Below are 9,964 nucleotides of genomic sequence, written 5' to 3' on the forward strand. Positions count from 1 at the left end.
TTTCACATATCTTGTTGCAGGCGTGCAACCCGCTCCCATTTCACATATCTCGTTCCAGGCATGCAACCCGCTCCCATTTAATATATCTTGTTGCAGGAGTGTAACCCACTCCCATTTCATATATTTCTGTGGCAGCATGCCACTCGATCCCATTTACAAATCAACAACAATCACAAAAGAATCCTGGCAAGGGAACAATTATATTTCAACAACATCCCGGCAAGGGAACAATAATATCAAGACAACATCCGGCAAGGGAACAATAATGATAATAACATCACGGCAAGGGAACAATAATGATAATAACATGTGAAGCGCAATAAACCAAAACAGAGTCATAACAATTACAATACAAGACTCACGGGCATGCTTGACCCCGACGTATAAATACTCGTCACCATGCCTATATGTCGTACTCCACAATTAACATGTAGCAAATAAGACATGATTCCTAATCCCTCAAGCTAAGGTTAGACCAAACATTTACCTCGATGCCACGAACACAATTCAAGCCTCTACTATCGCTTTACCTCTTGATTCTACCACCAATTCGCTCGTATCTAGCCACAAGTTACTTAATTACATCAATAAATGCTAAATGAATCAATTCTAATGCATGAAAATGAGTTTTCTAAAGTTTTACCCAAAAAGTCAAAAATCACCTCCGTGCCAACATGGTCAAAACCCGAGGTTCGAACCAAAACCCGATTACCCATTCCCCCACGAACCCAAATATATAATTTGTTTTGAAATCGGGCCTCAAATCGAGGTCCAAATCCTCAATTTTTAATAAACCTAGATTCTACCCAAAATACCCAATTTCCCCCATGAAAATCATTGATTTGAGTTGAAATCATGTGAAAAGATGTTAATGATTGAAGGAAACGAGTTAAAATTGACTTACAATTGATTTGGAAGAAGAGTTGTTTTTGAAAAAATCGCCCAAGAGTGTTTTGGTTTTGAAAGAGTGTGAAAAATGAGAGATTTTCAACTAAGTTATAAAATTGCAGGTTGCAGATGTCGCAATTGCGACCATTGCGAATCCAAACCTCTACTAAGTTCGCATTTGCAAAAATGGGATCGCATTTGCAAGCTGGGAAATACGACCAACATGTCGCATTTTCGATGGTTGGCCACAAGCTGGGAGATATCATTTGCGATTAAAACTCTCGCAATTGCGAGATAGGCTGGTCTGGGCTACTTTCGCAATTGCGACATAGCCCTCGCATTTGCAATATCGCATTTGCGAGCCAGGCTTCACAAATGCGAAGCCTGCAGGCCTCCACAAAAACAGCTCAAGCCTGCAATTCCTTAAGTCCAAAAATTTACCCCGTGGCCTATCCAAAACTCACCTGAGCCCTCGGGGCTCCAAACCAAACATGAAAACCAACCTAAAAACATCATACGGACTCGCTCGTGCATTCAAATCACTAAAATAACATCAACAACTATGAATTTAACATCAAAATTATGAAATTTCTCAAGAACTTCAAATATTCCATTTTTCTCAAATATGATCCAATTCACGTCGTTTCAAGTCCGTTTCTTACCAAATTTCACAGACTTATCCTAAATCACATATAAGACTTGTACCGGGCGTCGGAAGCAAAATACAGGCTCGATACCAATGGTTTCAAATATAAATTGTTTTCTTTACTTTAAAATTAATTCAGCAACACAATTTCTTTCAAAAATTCATTTCTCAGGCTTGGGACCTCGGAATTTGATTTCGGGCATACGCCCAAGTCCCATATTTTCCTACGGACCCTCCGAGACTGTCAAATCATGGGTCCGAGTCAGTTTACCTAAAATGATGACCGAAGTCAAATTAATTCATTTTAAAGTCAAAATTCATCATTTTCACAGAATTTCACATATTGGCTTTCCGGCTACACGCCCGGACTGTGCACGCAAATCAAGGTGAGACAAAAAGAGGTTTTAAGGCCTCGGAACACAGAATTTACTTTTAAAGTCATCACATCCTCCGCCTCTAAAACAATTGTTCATCCTCGAACGGACAAAAGAAGGAAGTACCTGAGTCGGGGAAAAGATGGGGATAACGACTCCGCATATCGAGCTCGGACTCCCAGGTCGATGCCTTAGTGGGTTGACCTCTCCACTGAACATGAACAGAAGGAAAACTCTTCGATCTTGACTGATGAACCTGCTGGTCTAGAATAGCTACCAGCTCCTCCTCATAAGACAAGTCCTTGTCCAACTGGACAGTGCTGAAATCTAACACGTGGGATGGATCGCTGTGATATTTCTAAGCATGGACACATAAAACACTGGATGCAGAGCTGATAAGCTCTGCAGCAACGCGAGTCTACAAGCCACCTCTCTCACTCGATCAAGAATCTCAAACGGGCCAATGAACCTAGGGCTAAGCTTGCCCTTCTTCGCAAATCTCATCACGCCCTTCATAGGCGACCCTCGAAGCAATACTCGCTCACCGACCATGAATGCAAAATCATGAACCTTGCGGTCGGCATAACCCTTTTGCCTGGACTGAGCTCTGCGAAGCCCATCCTGAATAATCCTGACCTTGTCCAAGGCATCCTGAACCAGATCCGTACCCAACAACCGAGCCTCCCCTGGCTCAAACCATCCAACTACCGACCGACACCACCTACCATACAAAACCTCATAAGGAGCCATCTAGATACTCGACGGATAGCTGTTGTTGTACGCAAACTCTGCTAAAGGCAAAAACTGATCCCATGAGCCTTCAAAGTCAATGACACAAGCTCGGAGCATATCCTCCAAAATCTGAATGGTCCACTCGGACTGCCCGTCCGCCTGAGGATGAAATGTTGTGCTCAACTCAACCCGTGTGCCCAATTCTTGTTGAACTGCTCTCCAGAAATGGGAGGTAAACTGCGTACCTCGATCCGAAATGATAGACTCGGGCACACCATGAAGACGAAGAATCTCCTGGATATAGGTCTCAGCTAACCTCTCAGAAGAATAGGAAACTGCCACAGGAATAAAATGTGCTGACTTGGTCAGCCTATCAACAATAACCCACACTACGTCGAACTTCCTCTGAGTCCGTGGGAGTCCAACAACGAAGTCCATAGTGATCCTCTCCCACTTCCACTCGGGAAGCTCAATCCTCTAAAACAAACCACCCGGCCTCTGATGCTCGTACTTAACCTGCTGACAGTTTAAACACCGAGCCACATATCCAACAATGTCCTTCTTCATTCTCTGCCACCAATAATGCTGACGCAAATCCTGATACATCTTAGCGGCTCCCGAATGAATAGAGTACCGGGAACTATGGGCCTCCTCTAAAATCAACTCTCGGAGTCCATCCACATTAGGCACACAAATTCGACCCTGCAATCTCAAAACTCCATCATCACCTAAAGTAACCTGGTTGGCACCTCTGTGCTGCACCGTGTCTTTAAGGACACACAAATGGGGATCATCATACTGCCGATCATGGATACACTCCAATAAGGAAGAACGAGCAATTGTGCAAGCTAACACACAACTGGGCTCTGAAACATCCAACCTCATGAACTGATTGGCCAAAGCCTGAACATCCAAAGCAAGTGGTCTCTCACCGACCGGAATATAAGCAAGACTGCCCATACTGGCTGACTTCCTAGTCAAAGCATCGGCCACCACATTGGCCTTTCCCGGATGATATAAGATGGTGATATCATAGTCCTTTAATAGCTCCAACCACCTTCTCTACCTTAAATTTATCTCCTTCTGCTTGAACAAATACTACAGACTCTTGTGATCCGTGAACACCTCACATCCTATACCATACAGATAATGCCTCCAAATCTTCAACGCGTGAACAATGGCTGCCAACTCCAAATCATGAACCGGATAGTTCTTCTCATGAATCTTCAATTGTCGTGAAGCATAGGCAATGACCTTGTCATCCTACATCAACACCACAACAATTCCAATACGACATGCATCACAATAAACTGTATAAGGCCCTAAACCTGTGGGTAAAACCAACACTGGCGTCGTATTCAGAGCTGTCTTAAGCTTCTGAAAGCTCGCCTTACACTTGTCCGACCATCTGAACTGGGCACCCTTCTGGGTCAACCTTGTCATCAGGGCTGCGATAAATGAAAACTCCTCCACAAACCGACGATAGTATCTTGACAATCCCAAGAAACTCTAGATCTCTGTAGCTGATACTGGTCTAGGCCATTTCTTGACTGCCTCAATCTTTTTCGGACCAACCTGGATACCCTCTGTTGATACAACATGACCCAGGAATGCAACTGAACTCAGCCAGAACTCGCACTTCAAAAATTTGGCATACAACTGACTATCCCTCAGAGTTTGAAGGATCACTCTAAGATGTTGCTCATGCTCCTCCCGGCTACGAGAATATATCAAAATATCATCAATGAAAACTATCATGAACGAATCCAAGTAAGGCCTAAACACTCGGTTCATCAAATCCACAAAAGTTGTCGGGGTATTTGTCAACCTGAATGACATCACCAAGAACTCATAATGCCCGTACCGAGTGCGGAAGGCTGTCTTAAGGACATCGGATGCCCTAATCCTCAATTGATGGTAGCCAGATCTCAAGTCAATCTTCGAAAATACTTTGGCACCCTGAAGCTGATCAAACAAATCATCAATCCTCGGCAATGGATACGTATTCTTGATTGTAACCTTGTTCAACTGCCGGTAATCAATACACATTCTCATCGATCCGTCCTTCTTCTTAACAAACAACACCAGTGCACCCAAAGGCGAGACACTAGGTATAATGAAGCCTTTTCAAGCAAGTCGTGCAATTGCTTCTTTTACTCTTTCAACTCAGGCGGGGCCATACGATATGGCAGGATAGAAATAGGCTAAGTGCCCAAAGCCAAATCAATGCAAAAGTCAATATTCCTGTCGGGTGGCATACCCGGCAGGTCTGAAGGGAATACCTCAGGAAACTCACGAACAACAAGCATAGAATAAATAGAAGGAACCTCAGCATTAGAATCACGAACATAGGCGAAATAAGCCAAACACCCCTTCTCGACCATATGTCGAGCCTTCATATATAAGATAACACTATGGGTAGAATGACCAGAAGTCCCTATCCACTTTAAACGAGGTAAAGCCGGCAAGGCTAAGGTCATAGTCTTGGCATGACAGTCCAAAATAGCGTGATAAGGTGATAACCAGTCCATCCCCAATATGACATCAAAATCAACCATGTCCAGAAGAAGCAAATCTACACGAGTCTCAAGACCTCCAATCACGACTACACATGAACGATGGACTCGATCTACCACAATAGAATCACCCACCGGTGTAGACACATAAACAGAAACACTCAAAGAATTACTAAGCATGACCAGATACGGTGTAAAATAAGATGACAGATAGGACTATGTAGATCCCGGATCAAATAAAATGGAAGCATCTCTGCCACAAACCAGAACAGTACCTGTGATAACTGCGTCGGAAGCCTCAGCCTCGGGCCTTGCTGGAAGAGCATAACAGCAGGGTTGGGCCCCACCACCCTGAACTACATCTCTAGGATGGCCTGTTGCTGGCTGGCCTCCACCTCTAGCGGCCTGAGCTCCACCTCTAATACCTCTACCTCTAGCACCTCTACCCCCACCTCTAGCTAGCTAGGCAGGCTGTGGAACACATGGTTCTTGAAATATAGCACGGAAACCCTGCTACTGAGAACTGCCCGGTGCTCGAGGGCAATATCTAGCAATGTGCCTCGTGTCACAACAAGTAAAACAAGCCCTCGACTACTGGGGCTGACGACCCTGGAAACTCTGAAACGGTGGTGCACTGGTAGGAACTAGTGGTGCATTATAGGTCTGCTGATCAGAATACAGCATATGAGAACCACGACCACCTGAAGTACCGTAAGAAACTTGAAGTGCTGACTGAAGAGGCCTAGGAGGATGGCCTCTACCATATAAATCTCTGCCTCTAGACGAGGTACCACTGAATTGGCCGGAATGACGAGGCCTCTTATCAGACCCCTGACCACCTCACTGCGATAGAACTATCCCAACTCTCCTAGCCATATTGGCCGCCTCCTAGAAAGAAATATCACTCCCAGTCTCCTTGGCCATCTGAAGTCGAATAGGCTGGATAAGTCCCTCAATAAACCTCCTCACCCTCTCTCTCTCTCTCAGTGGGAAGTATGATAAGAGCATGACGAGCCAAGTCGATGAATCTAGTCTCATACTGAGTAACATTCATAGAACCCTGCTGGAGATGCTCAAACGGCCTCCGATAGGCCTCTCTTTGAGTAATAGGGAGAAACTTCTCCAGAAATAGCTGAGTAAACTGCTCCCAAGTCAAAGCTGGTGATCCAGCTGGTCTAGCCAAGCAATAATCTCTCCACCAAGTCTTGGCGGATCCAGACAAGCGAAAAGTAGCAAAATAGACCCCATTGGTCTCCACTATCCCCATGTTCTTGAAAACTTCATGACAGCTGTATAGATAATCATGGGGATCCTCAGAAGATACACCGCTGAAAGTAGTAGTGAAGAGCTTGGTGAACCTGTCCAATCTCCACAAAGCATCGGCAGACATAGCTGCTCCATCACCGGTCTGAGCTACCACACCCGGCTGAACTGCTCCAACTGGCTGAGCTACTGGAGTCTAAAACTGGGGAGCTACCTGCTCTAGAGTGAGAGTAGCAGGAGTCTGAGCTCCTCCTCCACCCTGAGAGACGGCTGGGGTTATAGGAAGCAAGCTTGCCTGGGTGACACTCTCCATAAGGCCCGCTAGATGGACCAGAGCATCCTGGAGTATGGGGTAGCAATAAACCCCTCTGTGACCTAAGTTGGGCCCACCGGAACTGTCGGGGCCAGAACTTCATCATCAAAGTCAACCTGAGGCTCCGCCGTTGGGGCTGCCACTCTGGGCTGAGCTCTGCCCTTACCTCGGCCTCTAGCACGGCCTTGCCCTTGCCCTCTGCCCCTCGTAGGAGCTGCTGCTGGGGGCTCGAGTTGCTAGTTAGTGGATAAGGAAGTACGTGTTCTCACCATCTGCGAAAGAACATAGTAGAAATTCAAGTAGCATTGAGAAACCAAACTGCACCACAGGAAGGAATAAATGTGAAGTTTTTCCTAATTTTGTAGCCTCTGGGGGATAAATACAGACGTCTCCATACCAATCCCTCAGACTCTACTAAGCTTGTTTGTGAAATGTGAGACCCATGTAACCTAGAGCTCTGATACCAACTTGTCACGACCCGGATTTCCCACCCTCGGGAGTCGTGATGGCACCTACTAGTGTGAGCTAGGCAAGTCGGCTGTTTGAACAAATTACTTTTTTCCCATTTTAATCCTTTAAAAGATATTTTGAGCAATAACTTAAAGACAGTGGAATTTATATCAAGCGGAAGAAAAAATAATAAAATTACTGAGTATAACGAATACAACTGTTTAAACAAGACTACTTAGAACTGGAGTCATAGCTTCACAGACAGTCTAAGAGTACTACAAATAAAGGTCCGAAAGAAATAAAAGATACATTGTTTCCAAAATAAGTAAAGGAAACAGGATAAAGGAAAGATAAGAGGTGACGCCAAGGCCTGTGGACGCCTGATGAACAAAAAACAACAATCTCACTGTGGTCCGAAGTCTACAGCACTGGGATCTGCACAAAAGAGTGCAGAGTATATTATCAGTACAACCGACCTAATGTGTTGGAAAAGGGCCCAGCCTAACCTCGGCGAAGTAGTGACGAGGCTAGGACCAGACTACCAAATAAACATGTGCAATTAAATCATATACAGAGGAAATGGAAACAGATAATCACAATTAAAATTGGGCGAGGGAAACATGCTGCGGGGAGTAACAGAAAACAACAGAATATCAAGAGGGAATATAAAGAAACCAAAATCTAATTACTAACAAGGATAGGGAAAACAAATGCAGAGTTCACTTTCATTTTACATCTCGTTGCAGGCGTGCAACCCGATCCCATTTCACATATCTCGTTGCAGGCGTGCAACCTGCTCCCATTTTGCATATCTCGATGCAGGCGTGCAATCTGCTCTTATTTCATATATCTCGTTGCAGGCATGCCACCTGCTCCCATTTCACATATCTCGTTGCAGGCGTGCAACCTGCTCCCATTTTATATATTTTCGTGGCGGCGTGCCACCCGATCTCATTTACAAATCAACAACAATCACAAAAGAAACCCGGCAAGGGAACAATTATATTTCAACAACATCCCAGTAACGGAACAATAATATTAAGACAACATCCCGGCAAGGGAACAATAATGATAATAACATCCCAGCAAGGGAATAATAATGATAATAACATGTGAAGTGCAATAAACCACAACAGAGTCATAACAATTACAATACAAGACTCATAGGCATGCTTGACCCCGACGTATAGATACTCATCACCACGCCTATACGCCGTACTCCACAATTAACATGTAGCAAATAAGACATGAAAGCTAAAGTTAGGCCAAACACTTACCTCGATGCCACGAACACAATTCAAGCCTCTACTATAGCTTTACCTCTTGATTCCACCATCAATTCGCTCGTATCTAGCCACAAGTTACTTAATTACATCAATAAATGCTAAATGAATCAATTCTAATGCATGAAAATGAGTTTTTTAAAGTTTTACCCAAAAAGTCAAAAATCGTCCCGGGGCCCACATGGTCAAAACACGAGCTTCGAACCAAAACCTGATTATCCATTCCCCCATGAACCTATATATATAATTTGTTTTGAAATCGGACCTCAAATCAAGGTCCAAATCTCCAATTTATGAAAAACCTAGGGTCTACCCAAAACACTCAATTTCCACCATGAAAATCATTGATTTTGAGTTGAAATCATGTGAAAAGATGTTAATGATTGAAGAAAACGAGTTAAAATTTACATACAATCGATTTGGAGGAAGAGTCGTCTTTTAAAAAATCACTCAAGAGTGTTTTGGTTTTCAAACATAAATTCTTTTCTTTACTTCATAATTAATTCAGCAAAATAATTTCTTTCAAAAATTTATTTCTCGAGCTTGGGACCTCGGAATTCGATTTCGGGCATACGCCCAAGTCCCATATTTTCCTACGGATTCTCCAAGACCGTCAAATCACGGGTCTAGGTCCGTTTACCCAAAATATTGACCGAAGTCAAATTAATTAATTTTAAAGACAAATTTCATCATTGTTCATAGATTTTCATATATTGGCTTTCTGGCTACGCGGCCCAACTTTGCACGCAAATCGAGGTGAGACAGAAAGAAGTTTTTAAGGTCTCGGAACGCAAAATTTACTTTTAAAACAAGTGATGACATTTTGGGTCATCACACATATAAGCTTTATAATTAATTTAGTGAATTACTCCTTAATTTCTAAATTAACTAGAATATTATGGCAATAATTCTAAATTAGCATTGTGATATAGGAAAATAATATATTTTAGTGATTAATGAACTAATTTCAATAATTAATAGTATATTTAATAAATCTAATTTCTATTATATATATTGAAATTATTTAAGTTTATTTAAATTAATTTTAAAGGGTCTAAAAACCGAAATGACTACAGTTGAAAAAATCCAATCAAATACAAATTGGCTATTTGTCAAATTAAAACTTGCCCAAAGAATTGGCCCAATCCCCGACCAGACCGAGTCCAAACGCCCTCACTAGTCCAGGTTGGCAATCTACAACTTCCTCTCTAAGCCAATCCATTTGCACCATGAAGACTATTCCCTACACTCACAAAGAAGCACATACGAATCTAGATTGTTGATCTAACACATCAACCGTCCGTGATTAACTCTAGTTTTCTCTTTTCTTTTAATTCTAGCTAGGACTACATCCCCACCGTCCAAATACAATTACCCAACAGCCACCAAAATTTCCCTTTAAACCTCTTTGATGCTCGAATTTTCAGGGCCATATACATGGCTAAGTTCGATATAAAAACATGCTTTGTGTTTTAATAGGGTTAGTGTGAAGCTAAAAC

This window comes from Nicotiana sylvestris, chromosome 7 (genome assembly GCF_000393655.2).
Source record: "Nicotiana sylvestris chromosome 7, ASM39365v2, whole genome shotgun sequence".
Classification (NCBI taxonomy): domain Eukaryota; kingdom Viridiplantae; phylum Streptophyta; class Magnoliopsida; order Solanales; family Solanaceae; genus Nicotiana; species Nicotiana sylvestris.